This window comes from Nerophis lumbriciformis, unplaced genomic scaffold, assembly GCF_033978685.3.
Source record: "Nerophis lumbriciformis unplaced genomic scaffold, RoL_Nlum_v2.1 HiC_scaffold_82, whole genome shotgun sequence".
Lineage (NCBI taxonomy): Eukaryota > Metazoa > Chordata > Actinopteri > Syngnathiformes > Syngnathidae > Nerophis > Nerophis lumbriciformis.
The window spans coordinates 15,001-25,000 of record NW_027316622.1 but is presented as its reverse complement, the minus strand read 5'-3'; positions in this window follow the sequence as shown (position 1 = coordinate 25,000).

Genomic DNA, 10,000 nt, shown 5'->3' with positions numbered 1-10,000 from the left:
CGGAGCGGGTCCGATGTAGGACAACTAGGGCAGACGGGTCGTCTCGATCTCGCTTCAAATCGGGCTTGCCGGGCGGCAATAGAGGCAGACCTGCAGGGCCGGAGGAATCCCCCACCTGGGTAACCGGCTGACGCCGGCCGGTGAGGGCCGCTCCGTGGCAAGTCGTGTTTACCAGAGGGTTAGAGGGGAAAGGGGAAGTGGGCCGGGGCTTTTCCCAGGTCCGAGCCCCTGTCGCTCAAGTCCTGGGAAGCCCCGAGTACCTGGACGGAGGTCCAGGATTTCATTCATACGGGAAAAGTTGAAAATGTGTCCGAGACAGCGCCCCCTAGGCGGACGCGCGCTCCGGACCGAGCCCCTGTCGCTCGAGCCCTGGAAGCACCAAGTACCTGGGTGGAATCAGTTCCAGGATTTCATTCATGCGGGAAAAGTTGAAAATGTGTCCGAGACAGCGCCCCCTAGGCGGACACACGCTCCGGACAGAGCCCCTGTCGCTCAAGCCCTGGAAGTCCTAAATACCTGGGTGGAATCAGTTCCAGGATTTCATTCATGCGGGAAAAGTTGAAAATGTGTCCGGGACAGCGCCCCCTAGGCGGACACACGCTCCGGACAGAGCCCCTGTCGCTCAAGCCCTGGAAGTCCTAAGTACCTGGGTGGAATCAGTTCCAGGATTTCATCCATGCGGGAAAAGTTGAAAATGTGTCCGAGACAGCGCCCCCTAGGCGGACACACGCTCCGGACAGAGCCCCTGTCGCTCAAGCCCTGGAAGTCCTAAGTACCTGGGTGGAATCAGTTCCAGGATTTCATCCATGCGGGAAAAGTTGAAAATGTGTCCGAGACAGCGCCCCCTAGGCGGACACACGCTCCGGACAGAGCCCCTGTCGCTCAAGCCCTGGAAGCCCTAAGTACCTGGGTGGAATCAGTTCCAGGATTTCATTCATGCGGGAAAAGTTGAAAATGTGTCCGGGACAGCGCCCCCTAGGCGGACACACGCTCCGGACAGAGCCCCTGTCGCTCAAGCCCTGGAAGCCCTAAGTACCTGGGTGGAATCAGTTCCAGGATTTCATTCATGCGGGAAAAGTTGAAAATGTGTCCGAGATAGCGCCCCCTAGGCGGACACACGCTCCGGACAGAGCCCCTGTCGCTCAAGCCCTGGAAGCCCTAAGTACCTGGGTGGAATCAGTTCCAGGATTTCATTCATGCGGGAAAAGTTGAAAATGTGTCCGAGATAGCGCCCCCTAGGCGGACACACGCTCCGGACAGAGCCCCTGTCGCTCAAGCCCTGGAAGCCCTAAGTACCTGGGTGGAATCAGTTCCAGGATTTCATTCATGCGGGAAAAGTTGAAAATGTGTCCGAGATAGCGCCCCTTAGGCGGACACAGGTGTCTGCATGAGCCCCTGTCGCTCAGAAGCTGGAAGAGCAGTTTGAAAAAGGACCGGGGTAAAGAGGGGGGAAGCACCATATATGTGTCCGGGAAGGCGCCCCTCGGGCGGACACAGGTGTCTGCATGAGCCCCTGTCGCTCAGATGCTGGAAGATCAGTTTGAAAAAGGACCGGGGTAAAGAGGGGGGAAGCACCATATATGTGTCCGGGAAGGCGCCCCTCGGGCGGACACAGGTGTCTGCATGAGCCCCTGTCGCTCAGATGCTGGAAGATCAGTTTGAAAAAGGACCGGGGTAAAGAGGGGGGAAGCACCATATATGTGTCCGGGAAGGCGCCCCTCGGGCGGACACAGGTGTCTGCATGAGCCCCTGTCGCTCAGATGCTGGAAGATCAGTTTGAAAAAGGACCGGGGTAAAGAGGGGGGAAGCACCATATATGTGTCCGGGAAGGCGCCCCTCGGGCGGACACAGGTGTCTGCATGAGCCCCTGTCGCTCAGATGCTGGAAGATCAGTTTGAAAAAAGAACCAGAGGATAGAGGGGAAAAACACCATATTTGTGTCCGAAAATAGCTCACTTTGACTCGGACGCGTTCCCTGTGATTTCAGCCTGTCAGACATGGTGCACATAGTAACGAGATGGAGGTGTTTTGGTCGACCAGGTAAAAAACGAAAAATCGAGAGAAGGTAAAAAGTAGGTGAAAAATTAAGCCTCTCTCGTTAAGGTACTTAGAAAAAATCCCAAAAAAAAAATGAACTCCCATTGAAATGAATGGGGAAAAATTTTTTTCTCGTTTTTTTTCTAAGTACAACAACGAGAGAAGGTAAAAAATGGTTTTTTTTAGCCTCTCTCGTTAAGGTACTTAGAAAAAAACCCAGATTTTTTATTTTCTCGTTTTTTTTCTAAGTACAACAACGAGAGAAGGTAAAAACAGGTGCTTTTTAGCCTCTCTCGTTAAGGTACTTGGAAAAAATCCGAGACATGTTTGGTCTTCCCCACTGACAGTGCGCCTTTGCTGGGTAAGTTGTGGACGTGCCAGGCACCCCCGGGACACCGGTGGAACGCGGCCGGACTCGTGGTACTCCAACCCGGGCATAATTTTGGATATTTTCCGGTCCTTTTTTTCCCCACTTTCCCAACTTTTCTTCTGAATCACAGTGCGCCTTTGCTGGGTAAGTTGTGGACATGGCAGGCACCCCCGGGACACCGGTGGAACGCGGCCGGACTCGTGGTACTCCAACCCGGGCATAATTTTGGATATTTCCCGGTCCTTTTTTTCCCCACTTTCCCAACTTTTCTTCTGAATCACAGTGCGCCTTTGCTGGGTAAGTTGTGGACATGGCAGGCACCCCCGGGACACCGGTGGAACGCGGCCGGACTCGTGGTACTCCAACCCGGGCATAATTTTGGATATTTCCCGGTCCTTTTTTTCCACACTTTCCCAACTTTTCTTCTGAATCACAGTGCGCCTTTGCTGGGTAAGTGGTGGACATGCCAGGCACCCCCGGGACACCGGTGGAACGCGGCCGGACTCGTGGTACTCCAACCCGGGCATAATTTTGGATCAAATTCGGGACTTTTGCCCACTTTCCCAACTTTTCTTCCCAATCACAGTGCGCCTTTGCTGGGTAAGTGGTGGACATGCCAGGCACCCCCGGGACACCGGTGGAACGCGGCCGGACTCGTGGTACTCCAACCCGGGCATAATTTTGGATCAAATTCGGGACTTTTGCCCACTTTCCCAACTTTTCTTCCCAATCACAGTGCGCCTTTGCTGGGTGCGTTGTGGACATTGTAGGCACCCCGAGACACTGGTGGAACGCGGCGGGACTTGTGGGACTCGAACCTGGGTGTGATTTTGGACCAAATTCGGGACTTTTGCCCACTTTCCCAACTTTTCTTCCCAATCACAGTGCGCCTTTGCTGGGTGCGTTGTGGACATTGTAGGCGCCCCGGAACCCTGGTGGAACGCGGCGGGACTTGTGGGACTCGAACCTGGGTGTGATTTTGGACCAAATTCGGGACTTTTGCCCACTTTCCCAACTTTTCTTCCCAATCACAGTGCGCCTTTGCTGGGTGCGTTGTGGACATTGTAGGCGCCCCGGAACCCTGGTGGAACGCGGCGGGACTTGTGGGACTCGAACCTGGGTGTGATTTTGGACCAAATTCGGGACTTTTGCCCACTTTCCCAACTTTTCTTCCCAATCACAGTGCGCCTTTGCTGGGTGCGTTGTGGACATTGTAGGCACCCCGAGACACTGGTGGAACGCGGCGGGACTTGTGGGACTCGAACCTGGGTGTGATTTTGGACCAAATTCGGGACTTTTGCCCACTTTCCCAACTTTTCTTCCCAATCACAGTGCGCCTTTGCTGGGTGCGTTGTGGACATTGTAGGCACCCCGGAACCCTGGTGGAACGCGGCGGGACTTGTGGGACTCGAACCTGGGTGTGATTTTGGACCAAATTCGGGACTTTTGCCCACTTTCCCAACTTTTCTTCCCAATCACAGTGCGCCTTTGCTGGGTGCGTTGTGGACATTGTAGGCACCCCGAGACACTGGTGGAACGCGGCGGGACTTGCGGGACTCGAACCTGGGTGTGATTTTGGACCAAACGAACCTGGGTGTGATTTTGGACCAAATTCGGGACTTTTGCCCACTTTCCCAACTTTTCTTCCCAATCACAGTGCGCCTTTGCTGGGTGCGTCGTGGACATGTCAGGCACCCCGGAACCCTGGTGGAACGCGGCGGGACTTGTGGGACTCGAACCTGGGTGTGATTTTGGACCAAATTCGGGACTTTTGCCCACTTTCCCAACTTTTCTTCCCAATCACAGTGCGCCTTTGCTGGGTGCGTCGTGGACATGTCAGGCACCCCGGAACCCTGGTGGAACGCGGCGGGACTTGTGGGACTCGAACCTGGGTGTGATTTTGGACCAAATTCGGGACTTTTGCCCACTTTCCCAACTTTTCTTCCCAATCACAGTGCGCCTTTGCTGGGTGCGTCGTGGACATTGTAGGCACCCCGGAACCCTGGTGGAACGCGGCGGGACTTGTGGGACTCGAACCTGGGTGTGATTTTGGACCAAATTCGGGACTTTTGCCCACTTTCCCAACTTTTCTTCCCAATCACAGTGCGCCTTTGCTGGGTAAGTTGTGGACATTGTAGGCACCCCGGAACCCTGGTGGAACGCGGCGGGACTTGCGGGACTCGAACCTGGGTGTGATTTTGGACCAAATTCGGGACTTTTGCCCACTTTCCCAACTTTTCTTCCCAATCACAGTGCGCCTTTGCTGGGTAAGTTGTGGACATTGTAGGCACCCCGGAACCCTGGTGGAACGCGGCGGGACTTGCGGGACTCGAACCTGGGTGTGATTTTGGACCAAATTCGGGACTTTTGCCCACTTTCCCAACTTTTCTTCCCAATCACAGTGCGCCTTTGCTGGGTGCGTCGTGGACATTGTAGGCACCCCGGAACCCTGGTGGAACGCGGCGGGACTTGTGGGACTCGAACCTGGGTGTGATTTTGGACCAAATTCGGGACTTTTGCCCACTTTCCCAACTTTTCTTCCCAATCACAGTGCACCTTTGCTGGGTAAGTTGTGGACATGCCAGGCACCCCCGGAACCCTGGTGGAACGCGGCGGGACTTGTGGGACTCGAACCTGGGTGTGATTTTGGACCAAATTCGGGACTTTTGCCCACTTTCCCAACTTTTCTTCCCAATCACAGTGCGCCTTTGCTGGGTGCGTTGTGGACATTGTAGGCACCCCGAGACACTGGTGGAACGCGGCGGGACTTGTGGGACTCGAACCTGGGTGTGATGCCTTTGCTGGGTGCGTTGTGGACATTGTAGGCACCCCGGAACCCTGGTGGAACGCGGCGGGACTTGTGGGACTCGAACCTGGGTGTGATTTTGGATCATTTCGTGGACTTTTGCTATGCATGCCTTCTCCCCGCTAGTTTGATGTGTGCTGCTGCAAAAGTTCCAAGAGGGCGTTTTTGCCCCCCTCCAAACTCCCTCTCTTTGTTTATAGTGCATATTTTCTGCTGGATCTACTCTCTATTTACTCCAAGGAAAAAAACTAGCCGGTCGCGGCAAATTTTTACAATCGGTCGCCAAACTACGGCACGAGGGCCGAACGCGGTACGCCGGCGTCCAAGATACGGCCCGGGGATTTTTTTGATTTTTTGGGCTTTTTTTGATTTTTTTGGACATGTTGGGCATCCCAGGACTCGGGTGCGACTGCAGGACGTGTGGGGCTCTAACCTGGGTGTGGTTTTTGGTCATTTTTCCGGACTTTTGCCCACTTTCCCAACTTTTCTTCCCAATCACAGTGCGCCTTTGCTGGGTGCGTTGTGGACATTGTAGGCACCCCGGAACCCTGGTGGAACGCGGCGGGACTTGTGGGACTCGAACCTGGGTGTGATTTTGGACCAAATTCGGGACTTTTGCCCACTTTCCCAACTTTTCTTCCCAATCACAGTGCACCTTTGCTGGGTAAGTTGTGGACATTGTAGGCACCCCGAGACACTGGTGGAACGCGGCGGGACTTGTGGGACTCGAACCTGGGTATAATTTTGGATCAAATTCGGGACTTTTGCCCACTTTTCCAACTTTTCTTCCCCACTCACAGTGCACCTTTGCTGGGTGCGTTTTGGGCATGTGGGGGGCACCTCGGACTCGGGTGGGACGCGGCGGGACTTGTGGCACTCGTACCTGTGTGTGATTTTTGATCATTTTGTGGACTTTTCCCCAGACACTCTCCACTTGTCTACCCCACTTCCCCTGTGACTTTGCTGGGGGGGCGTTTCCCCGCTGTCCTTTGTAGTGTAAGGGTTACTTTTCTTTTTTTTCTGTCTGAAAATAGGGCCCCAAAAGGCCTCACACTCCCCGGGAAGACCTGATGGACGCCTCGGCGTCACTGAAACAGGCCAATCTGTCTGAAAATATGGCCCACGAAAGGCCTCACATTCCCCGGGAAGACCTGATGGACGCCCCGGCGTCACCGAAATACGGCAAACTGTCTGAAAATAGGGGCTCCAAGGGTTCCCCACTCTTTCTGGCCCACAAAAGGCCTCTCATTCCCCGGGAACACCTGTAGGACTCCCCGGCGTCAAGGAAATACGCCAAACCGTCTGAAAATAGAGGCCCAAAAGAACTGGAAATAATGTGTTTAATTTGGGGGGTGATGTCTATAATTATGGGGGTGCATTGGAGGCGGGAGTCCACTGGAGGGCTCCACACCGTCTGAATATAGGGCCCCAAAAGGCCTGGAATTAATGTATTTAATTTGGGGGGTGCATTTGCAGCGGGAGTCCACCGGAGGGCTCCATTTCCCCACTCTTTTGTTGACATATGGCCACAAAAGGCCTCTCATTCCCCGGGAAGACCTGATGGACGCCCCGGCGTCACCGAAATAAGCCAAACTGTCTGAAAATAGGGGCTCCAAGGGTCCCCCACTCTTTCTGGCCCACAAAAGGCCTCTCATTCCCCGGGAACACCAAAAGAACTGGAAATAATGTGTTTAATTCAGGGTGCATTTGCAGCGAGTGTCCACCAGAGGGCTCCAATTCCCCAGCTATAGTCCTGGTACTCTAAAATGATGGCACTTAGTCAAATTTCCGCCTTTTTTTGATGACTTCCAACTAGGAGAGGGACTAATTTTGAGTTCCGGACCCGGGTGGAGAACCATAGCAGGTCGGCCTTCTTAAAGGGAAATGCTCCTAGGCACTTAGTCAAATTTCCGCCTTTTTTTTGGACTTCCAGCGAGGAGAGGGACTAATTTTGCTTTCCGCACCCGGGTGGAGAACCATAGCAGGTCAGCCTTCTTAAAGGGACATCCTCCTAGGCACTTAGTCAAATTTCCGCCTTTTTTTTGGACTTCCAGCGAGGAGAGGGACTAATTTTGCTTTCCGCACCCGGGTGGAGAACCATAGCAGGTCAGCCTTCTTAAAGGGACATCCTCCTAGGCACTTAGTCAAATTTCCGCCTTTTTTTTGGACTTCCAGCGAGGAGAGGGACTAATTTTGCTTTCCGTACCCGGGTGGAGAACCATAGCACGTCGGCCTTCTTAAAGGGAAATGCTCCTAGGCACTTAGTCAAATTCACGCCTTTTTTTTGGACTTCCAGCGAGGAGAGGGACAATTTTGCTTTCCTGACCCAGGTGGAGAACCATAGCACGTCGGCCTTCTTAAAGGGACATCCTCCTAGGCACTTAGTCAAATTCACGCCTTTTTTTTGGACTTCCAGCGAGGAGAGGGACAATTTTGCTTTCCTGACCCAGGTGGAGAACCATAGCACGTCGGCCTTCTTAAAGGGACATCCTCCTAGGCACTTAGTCAAATTCACGCCTTTTTTTTTGGACTTCCAGCGAGGAGAGGGACAATTTTGCTTTCCTGACCCAGGTGGAGAACCATAGCACGTCGGCCTTCTTAAAGGGAAATGCTCCTAGGCACTTAGTCAAATTCACGCCTTTTTTTTGGACTTCCAGCGAGGAGAGGGACTAATTTGGCGTTCCAGACCCAGGTGGAGAACCATAGCAGGTCGGCCTTCTTAAAGGGACATGCCCCTAGACACTTAGTCAAATTTACGCCTTTTTTTTGGACTTCCAGCGAGGAGAGGGACAATTTTGCTTTCCTGACCCAGGTGGAGAACCATAGCAGGTCGGCCTTCTTAAAGGGAAATGCTACTAGACACTTAGTCAAATTCACGCCTTTTTTTTGGACTTCCAGCGAGGAGAGGGACAATTTTGCGTTCCTGACCCAGGTGGAGGACCATAGCACGTCGGCCTTCTTAAAGGGACATCCTCCTAGGCACTTAGTCAAATTTACACCTTTTTTTTTGGACTTCCAGCGAGGAGAGGGACTAATTTTGCTTTCCGTACCCGGGTGGAGAACCATAGCAGGTCAGCCTTCTTAAAGGGACATCCTCCTAGGCACTTAGTCAAACTTACGCCTTTTTTTTGGACTTCCAGCGAGGAGAGGGACTAATTTTGCTTTCCGTACCCGGGTGGAGAACCATAGCAGGTCAGCCTTCTTAAAGGGACATCCTCCTAGGCACTTAGTCAAATTTCCGCCTTTTTTTTGGACTTCCAGCGAGGAGAGGGACTAATTTGGCGTTCCAGACCCAGGTGGAGAACCATAGCACGTCGGCCTTCTTAAAGGGACATCCTCCTAGGCACTTAGTCAAATTTACGACATTTTTTTTTGGACTTCCAGCGAGGAGAGGGACTAATTTTGCTTTCCGGACCCAGGTGGAGAACCATAGCAGGTCGGCCTTCTTAAAGGGACATCCTCCTAGGCACTTAGTCAAATTCACGCCTTTTTTTTGGACTTCCAGCGAGGAGAGGGACTAATTTGGCGTTCCGTACCCAGGTAGAGAACCAAGGCACGTCGGCCTTCTTAAGGGGACATCCTCCTAGACACTTAGTCAAATTCACGCCTTTTTTTTGGACTTCCAGCTAGGAGAGGGACTAATTTGGCGTTCCAGACCCAGGTGGAGAACCATAGCAGGTCGGCCTTCTTAAAGGGAAATGCTCCTAGACACTTAGTCAAATTTACCAAACTTTTCTATAGAGGCCTGGTACTCTAAAATGATGACACATAGACAAAAAACCAAACTTTTCTATAGAGGCCTGGTACTCTAAAATGATGACACATAGACAAAAAACCAAACTTTTCTATAGAGGCCTGGTACTCTAAAATAATGACACTTAGTCAAATTTCCGCCTTTTTTTGACTACTTCCAGCTAGGAGAGGGACTAATTTGGCGTTCCGTACCCAGGTGGAGAACCATAGCACGTCGGCCTTCTTAAAGGGAAATGCTCCTAGACACTTAGTCAAATTCACGCCTTTTTTTTTGACTTCCAGCTAGGAGAGGGACTAATTTGGCGTTCCGTACCCAGGTGGAGAACCATAGCACGTCGGCCTTCTTAAAGGGAAATGCTCCTAGACACTTAGTCAAATTCACGCCTTTTTTTTGGACTTCCAGCTAGGAGAGGGACTAATTTGGCGTTCCGTACCCAGGTGGAGAACCATAGCACGTCGGCCTTCTTAAAGGGAAATGCTCCTAGACACTTAGTCAAATTCACGCCTTTTTTTTGGACTTCCAGCTAGGAGAGGGACTAATTTTGCTTTCCGCACCCGGGTGGAGAACCATAGCAGGTCAGCCTTCTTAAAGGGACATCCTCCTAGGCACTTAGTCAAATTTACGCCTTTTTTTTTGGACTTCCAGCGAGGAGAGGGACAATTTTGCTTTCCTGACCCAGGTGGAGAACCATAGCACGTCGGCCTTCTTAAAGGGAAATGCTCCTAGGCACTTAGTCAAATTCACGCCTTTTTTTTGGACTTCCAGCGAGGAGAGGGACAATTTTGCTTTCCTGACCCAGGTGGAGAACCATAGCACGTCGGCCTTCTTAAAGGGAAATGCTCCTAGGCACTTAGTCAAATTCACGCCTTTTTTTTGGACTTCCAGCGAGGAGAGGGACAATTTTGCTTTCCTGACCCAGGTGGAGAACCATAGCACGTCGGCCTTCTTAAAGGGAAATGCTCCTAGGCACTTAGTCAAATTCACGCCTTTTTTTTGGACTTCCAGCGAGGAGAGGGACAATTTTGCTTTCCTG